Source organism: Quercus suber, unplaced genomic scaffold, assembly GCF_002906115.3.
Source record: "Quercus suber isolate HL8 unplaced genomic scaffold, Cork oak 2.0 scaffold_653, whole genome shotgun sequence".
Taxonomy (NCBI): Eukaryota; Viridiplantae; Streptophyta; class Magnoliopsida; order Fagales; family Fagaceae; genus Quercus; species Quercus suber.
In genome coordinates this window covers 361,871-371,097 of record NW_027070094.1, presented here as the reverse complement: position 1 = coordinate 371,097, position 9,227 = coordinate 361,871, and the positions used below count along the sequence as shown (strand labels likewise).

The 9,227-nt window shown below is 32.8% G+C and overlaps 1 long non-coding RNA gene across 1 annotated transcript; it reads right to left on the bottom strand.

Annotated features, from left to right (window-relative positions):
• Window positions 1–4,251: 4,251 nt before the first annotated feature.
• LOC136064258 (uncharacterized) lies at window positions 4,252–8,341 on the bottom strand. Its single transcript, XR_010625915.1, has 3 exons — window positions 7,912–8,341; window positions 7,738–7,799; window positions 4,252–4,321 (listed from the first exon to the last, which is right to left on the bottom strand). It is a non-coding gene; the product is annotated as an uncharacterized LOC136064258 (long non-coding RNA).
• Between the last annotated feature and the right edge of the window lie 886 nt (window positions 8,342–9,227).

The window sequence follows — 9,227 nt, the reverse complement described above, 5'->3', positions numbered from 1 at the left end:
TTTTTTTTTTTTTTTTATATTATTATTATTAAAAGAGAAAACCAATAAATCCTAAAATGAAATGCATGAATGTAATGCAATGCAAGTCCTAGAACAAAGAAAAACACAAAAAACCAAATAACAATGGTCACAAAGGAATGAGCAATGAAGCACAAGGACCATGTCAGAAAGACTCAATTAGGTCAAGTCTTTTGCATCCAAAACCTTTTAGATGCACCATGAGCATTGGAGTTCTTATTCACATTCGCATGATTTCCAACTCCAGGATTGGAATAAAGGTTCAACGCCTTTACCAATTCACCAATGAGTGCCATAGGATCTTGTGCTTGAGGCACAGGCACCTTTGGTTTGTTTGCTATCTTAACAGCTTGAAGCTTGTAACATTTAGGACGAATGTGTCCAGACTTTCCACAATAGTGACAAACCAAAGCAGGTTTACCATGTATCTTGTCCTTAGAATGTGTAGAATCCTTAGGTTTAGGCTCTCCTAGATCAACCCTAATCTTCCTAGGTAGTGAAACTTCTATGGGTTTAACAACCTCACTCACAAGGGGCTTAACAGTTTCACTCACAACCTCACTCGTAGAAGGTTCAGAAGAAGATAGAGGAACAAAGTTTGTGGAATGTGGTGCAGAATCAAAGATGCTTTCAACATATCCTAAACCAGATTTATCAGAAGGATACTTTTGAACATTCAACATGTGATCTAGTTTAGAACTAGCAGATCTAGCAACAGATAAATCATGTTCCAAAGTTTTAACTTTATCAAGCAAGAGCATGTTCTTAGATTTAACATTATTCAAAAGATTATTAGCATCAAACAAGTTAACAAGCAACTTCTTCTTTTCAAGCTCAAGAGATTCAATTTTCTTCAGGCCAAGTTCAACATTCATAGCATCCTTTACAGCAATTTTGCAAAGTTTATTGTAGGCCTCTTGAAGATCTGCATCCTTAGAGAGTTCCCCATCAGAAGGGTTCTCTTCAAAAAATATGCTTTTATTTACTACTGCAGTAGCAGTGAAAGTAAAGAAGTTTCCATCCTCGTCACATCCAGACTCATCATCAGAAACCTCATTATCACTAAGGGTTACAGCCATAGTTTTACCCTTAGATCTCAAGAATGTAGGACATTCAGATTTCACATGACCATACCCTTGACAGCCAAAACACTGAGCACTCAAAGGATTGTTTGAAGATTGCCCAACTTTTTCTCTAGGTTTTTCAAAATTATTAACCTTAATGGGATCATTCTTCCTAAAGTTTCTAGGTTCAACAGTGTTTGTACATCTTGCCTTTCTATTGTTATTCCTAAGAAAGTTTCTAAAGTTCTTGGCAAGGTACGCAATCTCTGTAGCAGAGAGCTCATCATCAAATCCACCAGCATCAACATCATCAACTGACTTAAGAGTCATAGATTTGGATTTGTTCACTTTGGATAGGTCAGACTCATAGGACTGAAGAGATCCTACAAGCTCATCAACAGGGATGGTGTCCACATCCTTGCTCTCAGTAATGGTAGTCACTTTGGGTCTAAAGTCTTCAGTTAAAGATCTAAGAATCTTCCTAACAATTTTAGGTTGATCATAGCTTTCACCCAAATTAAAAGCAGAATTAACAATATCATTTAATTTAGCATAGAATTCATCAAAAGATTCATCATCAGACATTCTAATGCTTTCAAATCTAGAAGTCAATTGCTGCAGTTTATTGATCTTTATTGCCTTTGTGCCTTCATGCACAGTTTGGAGGATTTTCCAAGCAGTGTGAGCAACCTCAACATTAGAGATTCTCTTAAATTCCTCCATAGAAACAGTATTGAAGATGGCATTCATAGCTTTGCTATTGAAACCTGCTACTTCTTTTTCAGAAGTTTGCCACTCACTCATAGGAGTAGTGGGCTTCTGCCATCTGTATTCAACGGAATTCCAAACCCTCTCATCAATAGATTTTAGGAATGCTTTCATCCTTACTTTCCAATAAGCATAGTTATTCCCATCAAAGTGAGAAGGAACAACAAGAGAGTGTCCATGCTCCATGACAACAGGGGTCAAGGATCAGCTCAGAGATCAAAAAATCTCTAACAAAAGAGCTACCTACTCTGATACCACTTGAACGGTTTTAAACCCCTTAAAAACAACCGGATTAACCTAGTTAATTAGCGAAGTGATTAACTTAGTCAATTTCAGCAATTCTAGGTTATCACAAACACACAATCATATCAAAAGTATAAAGCAGCGAAAATATAAAAGACACAATAATATGTTGACCCAGGAGACCACACGGTAAAAACCTGGAGAGGATTTGACCTAGCTATCCTCAAGGTAAACCTGAATCCACTATGCGAAAGAATCGAAGTTCATACAAAAGGACTTACAAGCTCCCCACTTGACTTCCTAATACTACCCACCAGTAGAACTTATTGACACGACCACGTGCAAACTCCGAATCCACGGATTCCTTCTTTCTTGGATTCTCCAATCAACTACAAGCACCCACGCTTGATAATCTTTAAGCTTTAATAGTAGCAACCGAGTTGATCATCAAGATGTTGAAGTAATCTCTACCTTGAAAATCCTAAGTTTTGCGTAAAGGAAAGCTCATCTAGATCTCACAAGAGATTTACACCAAACAACAAAGTATGAGCAACAACTCAATTGGAGCAACTCTAAAAACGTGGTTAGGGTTTTTCTTTATATACCTAGGGTAAAAACAGAAAACTCAAATCGTTTAATGAGCTAGGGCTGAGCTGGAATATTCTGCAGAAAAACATTCTGCCCGAGATTCGATCGATCGAGTCTTTCCTTCGATCGATCGAGCCAGGCCGAAATGCACCAATGCATCTACAGCTACTCGATTCCAACTTTACATGAAAGACCCAACTTTGAGCAAGCCTAAATAAGACTAAACAACCTGTTTTGATCATGGTTTGCCAACAATACAAATTAGAGTTCTAAATACATAAAATCCTAAATCTTTAGAACCTAACACAGTTTATTGTTTACTATTTAGGGCAGCACATGTCGCTCCTCTGTTTTACTAAAAAAATTATATTTTTCATTAGATAACACAAAGCCACAAGGTTTTGTACTAAAAAAAAGCATAGATAATACTAATTTCTTAATCTTAACAAATTTTTCTATGTGATTAGAATAGTTACATATAAGATACGGATTTATCTATATAATTAAGTTATCTTTTTAGAGCTATACAATGTAAAAGTATAACCTAATTATTAATCACTCTCCAAAAACTTCCAAAAGTTATTAAAAAAAACTTCCCCAAGAGCTTCTAAGAGCTACAATGAATATCTCTTTTTCTATTGTTGTAGTAGCACCATAACAGCAAAGCACTATAGTTCTCTCCAAGTTGTCCTTGCACGCTAAAGTTGATCCAATCTTTTCTTTTTAAAGGGATTAATTTTGAATGTTTGATCTTGAAGTTCAGCAGAAAACTTGTCACTACAAGAAAAGAGTCTACTAGCGAGGATAAAATGCCCTTGCAAAAATTCAAATATCATCGCAAAAGGCTATTAGCAAGGGCATATGGCCCTCGAAGGCCGTCATATTTGCTCTTGTTGCTAAAAGAGATTTTGCGACCATGCCTTTGCAAATAAATAATTTAGGAGGGCAATTTACTGTCGTTATAGAACAAATCCGCCTTTGCAAATATATTACTAAACGATGAGAAAAGTCGACCACTTATTTTTAATGAGGGGGAGTAGTCGTTGTTAACAACTATTTATCAGGACCTTTATATCCTCGAATTAGTTATTTGCGAATTTCAAATTAACGACATACTTTTTAGAGACAAATAATGCCATCGCTAAAATTTATTTGTGAGGGTTTTTAACCCCTCGCAATTAGTTAGGAATAATAGTGACGACATTAAGCTGTCGTTTAAAATGTTTTCGCAAGGGGTTAAGTAGCATCGCTATTCTATAAATTGCAAGGGACTTTGTCGTCACTATAAAATTATTTATGACTAATTTTTATGTCATCGGTGATAATATTTTACATAATTTTTGAAATATTTTATTATTTATTTATTTTTAATTATTTTATATAATTTTTTTAACTATCATGTTACGATAGTACAATAATTACTAAAAATTAATCAATTGAAAGATAAAAATTCATACAAGTTCAAACTTTAAAATATAGAATATACAAAGAAATCCTGAAATTAATTATTGTTTTAAACTTAAACAACTAGAATTATGACAAAATCTATACTAGTCTTCCTTTGAGTTACCCTCTAAGCTGTTTTCAACCTCCCTCATGTTATTGATTGAGTTGTCCTCTTCATCTCTACTAGTACCATCCTTAAAAAAAAAAAAAAAAAAAAAAAAAAAAAAAAAAAAAAAAACATAATTCATACACTAGAATATTAGCTTTTATAAAAATAATAACAAATAATGGTTAAAGAGAGTGCAAGAGAGATAGAGAGAATTCATGACATGTATTTCATTTATACTCACCCCCTAATCTCCATCAATTCATTTTTCCACCATCTTTTTTCCAAAAGAGTGTAGGAATGAAGGAAGGACCATTCTTATAACGATGTTCTTTCTCTATGTACTTCTTAAAAATAGGATTTTGGATCACCAATTCTACAAATTCTTTCTTCACTTCCTCATCTGGTTGCTTATGCTTAAAATGTTGAGCTCTATGGCAAGCATATAGAGTTTCGAGCTCAGATCTTGGGTATTCACTAAAAGTTATCCAAGCTCCATTTAGTTTTTGGTAAAAAAGAATAGTAATCTCTCAAGTAGCTTCTGGTGTGATGATTCTACCTTTACTTTTACCTTCCCTTGTCATGTCTGCCTTTTTTTTTTTTTATAAGCCCTTGCCACGTCTACCTACTATTAGTTAGTATTAATATGATGAAAGTATGTAATATAAATATGTATTTCCAATATGATTGTGTTAAAGACATGACCCACTAGTAAAAGATGATACTCTAGTATAAGATGATACTAGACCTTATCCTCAATCCAACAATACTTGTTGCTACAATCAACACACAAATAATTGATTTTCATATCTTTATTTATTGAATGTTTAAATGCATACTCCAGAAAATTTTCAACTCCAATAATATATCTAGTAGAATGATGCATCCAAAATTTATCAACTGACATTTTATCTACTCCCTACAAAGCATCATATTATATAACTAACAACAATAATGGTTGCTAACACCTGTATACTTATGCACTCTTAAAAATAACTAGAACAGTTAATATTGGGTCTTGTAAAATAGACTACGATAATTTTTTAGAACATATTTGTTAAAAGCAATATCCATTCAATAAAAACTTCTAAGAATGCTTACTGTAGGGTTAGGATTTGTGGCCCAAGCCCAAAACAATGAATTTGTAGAAAATGGGTAAAAGAGCTAGGTTGATTATGGAATCGACAACAATTAATCACAACCCTCAAGCATAAACCAACATGAATTTACAAGTAAAGAATTGGTGTCCGAAGAGGCATATTATTGATTATGTGGTGAATACAGATCTTAGGGTTACAATAAAGCTTTTTTGTTTTCTTCTCCTTTTTTCCTTTTTCCCCCCCACACTTACAAATATCATCCTTCAACAATAACCAACAGAGTTTTGCTACGATATTGTAACAATATTTAATTTTTCGAATTAATGTTGTCATATGCTGTAATAAAAGCTCTTCATCAAATACCCACAACCATCCATAATGAAATTTTTGTTATCCATACTACCTTCTATATCATCTTACATTTTTGCTTACTTAGTTTTAGTGAACACCCCATATCACCATTCCAACTTTCCAAGCATGACTACCAAATAAAATTCTAAATAAAAATAAAAATTGAAACAAAAAGCAAACACACAGTTTACATATGTTGAAATAACACAACGAAGCTAAATTAACTGGCACAATCACATAGTGAACCTAAAATAACACTTGCAAAAATATGATATACTTAAATTGAAAAAAACATATAAAATTAAATCCAATCAAGCAAAAGAAGTAGAATCCATAACTTGGAGTGCAGGGTGCATGAAGATTTAGAGGAAAAAGTTTGAAGTTGTGCATATTTGCATTTTTGAAAATCAAAACTGAGAGATTTTATACATACCATCATTGAAGCAACCAAAGTCCAAAATAGCTTCCATATATACAAAAAGACCAAATTAGAATAATTTCTTTATATTTGAGAAATATTAGATATCCAAGAACTTCAAAATTCATATCCTTAATCCTTTTTTCTTACCTTTTTCTCAGTTACTTTGAGAAGAGAGGATAAGGAGTATGCACATTTTAATAAGCTAGCAAATACAAAGAAAATTTTTTTTGAAATCACTATGGTTGCTTTTATGATGTCTACCAATGGCTTAGAGTATCTGTTGTACGCATCAGTCCATATTCTCAAAAATAATACCAGTTTTGAATTTTCCTTAAAATTACATCAAAATATCAATAAGGTGATAAAGAAAATATAAATGGGAACATTCTATCATAGTAGTGATAGTGAGAAAACACTCACCTTTGTCATTTAACACTCCACCAAATGCCAATTCATATAAGTATAACAAGTCTTTCTAGAAGATAAGCAAGAAAACAAACTTGGGTAACTTAGTTGTATCTACAAGCTGTATTATTATATATTATATTATTTGCTAAAGTGTAAATTAGTTGTATCTTGTTCTAACCATTGTGCATGAATAATTCTCAATTTCACTCAACTCTAGGTGTTCTGACCATGCGAAATCTTGCAAGCCTAAGGAAAATAAGGGTTTGTTGCTCTTTTCCACTACATTTCATTGCATTTCTTTTTTTACTATTAATGCTTGGGCCCTTTTGTTCTGTCAGGTTTGTCATAGAAACTATTAAGGTTTCTTTTGGTTGATACTTGATAAGCATTATGTTTCTGGTCTGGTAAAGTGGCATAGAGTTAGTTTGTTCTTTATTGTAAATGCGGTGTGTTCTAAAGTGTAATAATTCTATTTTCAAATTGATAAAATTTATGTATCTATCATTTATTGAAAAAAAAAAATTGATAAGACTTGGCAATTCAATATGTTCGAAAATTTTATGACTTTTAGTGGCCAAAATGTTGTTCATCATGGATGAAGACATGATCTAACAAAGGGAGCTTAAGCAAGAAGGCTAAAGTACTTAAAGATTAAAGAATTGTTGGACAACAAAACCCATCAACTCATTGTGGACAAGCTATCATGAACTCAATGACACAACCTAAGCTTCACAAACATGCATATAGACCAATATCAACAATTTAACCTTTTTTTTTCTTTCTTTTCTTGAAGAATTAAGACATTATCCTCAAAATGCAAAGCTTAGCCAAGCATGGCAAAGCATAGCTATTGCCATGACAAGAAGCTAACCAAATCCAAACACATCAAAAACATTACCATGACCTATTAAACAACTAAGGTAAGGAAAGGAAAAATTATGCATAGAGAACAAAAAATATATAATACAAGAAGCTAACCAAATCCAAACACATCAAAAACATTACCATGACCTATTAAACAACTAAGGTAAAGAAAGGAAAAATTATGCACAGAGAACAAAAAATATAAAATAGCCCTTTTATGCATAAGCACTCTTATAAAAACTGAAACTTTGAATGCAAAAAATTCGCCCATTCCAAATCCAATTTACTAACTCAATCACATGCAATTCAATATTATCTTCTCACATTGTAAAATCAAAAGAAGAAAGAGAGGAAAAGAACCTTATGAACATTTGCTTTCATGTCCTCGAACCTTGAAAATCTAACCTCATCAGGATGTTGTTCTATTAAGAAAAAACAGAACAGGAAATTGGAAAAGGTTTATCAAGAAAACACAATCAAATAGAAGGAATGAATGAATCAAAGTGGGAAAAAAAAGGTTACAAAGAGATTTACCTGCTGTATGTGTGATCGGTAGTCTTTGGAAAGGGAGAGCTTCAGTTTCACAACTCAAAGAAGCTTAACAAGTGATAGCCACAGTCCATAATCGCTAGCTGAATAGCAAAAGTTAAAAGATAATAACATGTATAACATGTACGTGTCAAATATCAATTACATTACATAATTTTTCTATTACTAATTGAATTGAAAAAACCCAAGAATTTTTTTTTCCCTAACAGATACTTGACCTAGAAAGTATTAAAGAACCCATATTTTGCCCCCAAAAAATCAGACCCATGGAAAGGAAAAGAGGTTTTGAGGAGAGGTGTGGATCTAAGACTAAGAAATACAACCTAAGCATTATTTTGCCATGAAAATCGCTGCTTGGTCTCAGGTTGTGTGATGATGGGTTCAGTCAAAGGGAGTAGGGAAGTGTGGGTTTTGTAGCGTGGGTTGAGGGAAGGGAAGTAGCGGCTTTGGTTGAGGGAGAACGAAGAAAATATCAAAAAAAAAAAAAAAAACCAGAGAGAAGGCAGGGCTAGGCGTGGGAGAGGAGAACTAAGGGAAAAAAATGAGGGAAAGGAAGAAATAGATAGGCGCGAAAAGGGTAGAAAGCTTGGAGCGTGTGAGAAAAAGTGGAAAAAGGGCACATGTGACACATTAAACAAATAATTTATTTTTTAACATCATGCTACAGTGGCTGCTAGAGATAGCTACAATGTAGCTAGATGGCAAAAGTAATGGAGTTTGTTTTTTAAATTTTGATCTTAAAAAATAAAATTTATAGAATTTAGCACATTTAATGAGAATGCTCTTATAATTTTAAACTTAGACTGAAGTTTTGAATTTGAAAAGTAAAACAAAAGTAAATGAGGACAGATAGTGGGTTTATCGAGTAAAAACAGGACCACAAGATATAGAATGTGATTAGTGAAAAAAAATGATAGATCCAATGTATAAGTAATGGCTAACTATTCACAGTTTGCCAATCAGATGTAATTTACCATTTGATCTATAAACTCATCCTCTATGCATTATTTTAAACTACAAAACTTGAATTTAAATAATTGATTGATGACATGGTTATTAATTTTTAATCACCTTGATATTTTGTAAGCATGAAAAATATATGAAAATAATGTAATATAACGGTAGATCTGTCAAAATTCACATCGAATTAAGAAATATAGGGCTAGATTCAAGTTACACCTAATGTAACTCTAAAAAATGTTACACCACACAATAACTTATTATTCAAATCATATTTTGAAAATCTAATCGTTGGATTACATGTCCTATATGGTCTTAACATGCATGCCAATTTTCATGCC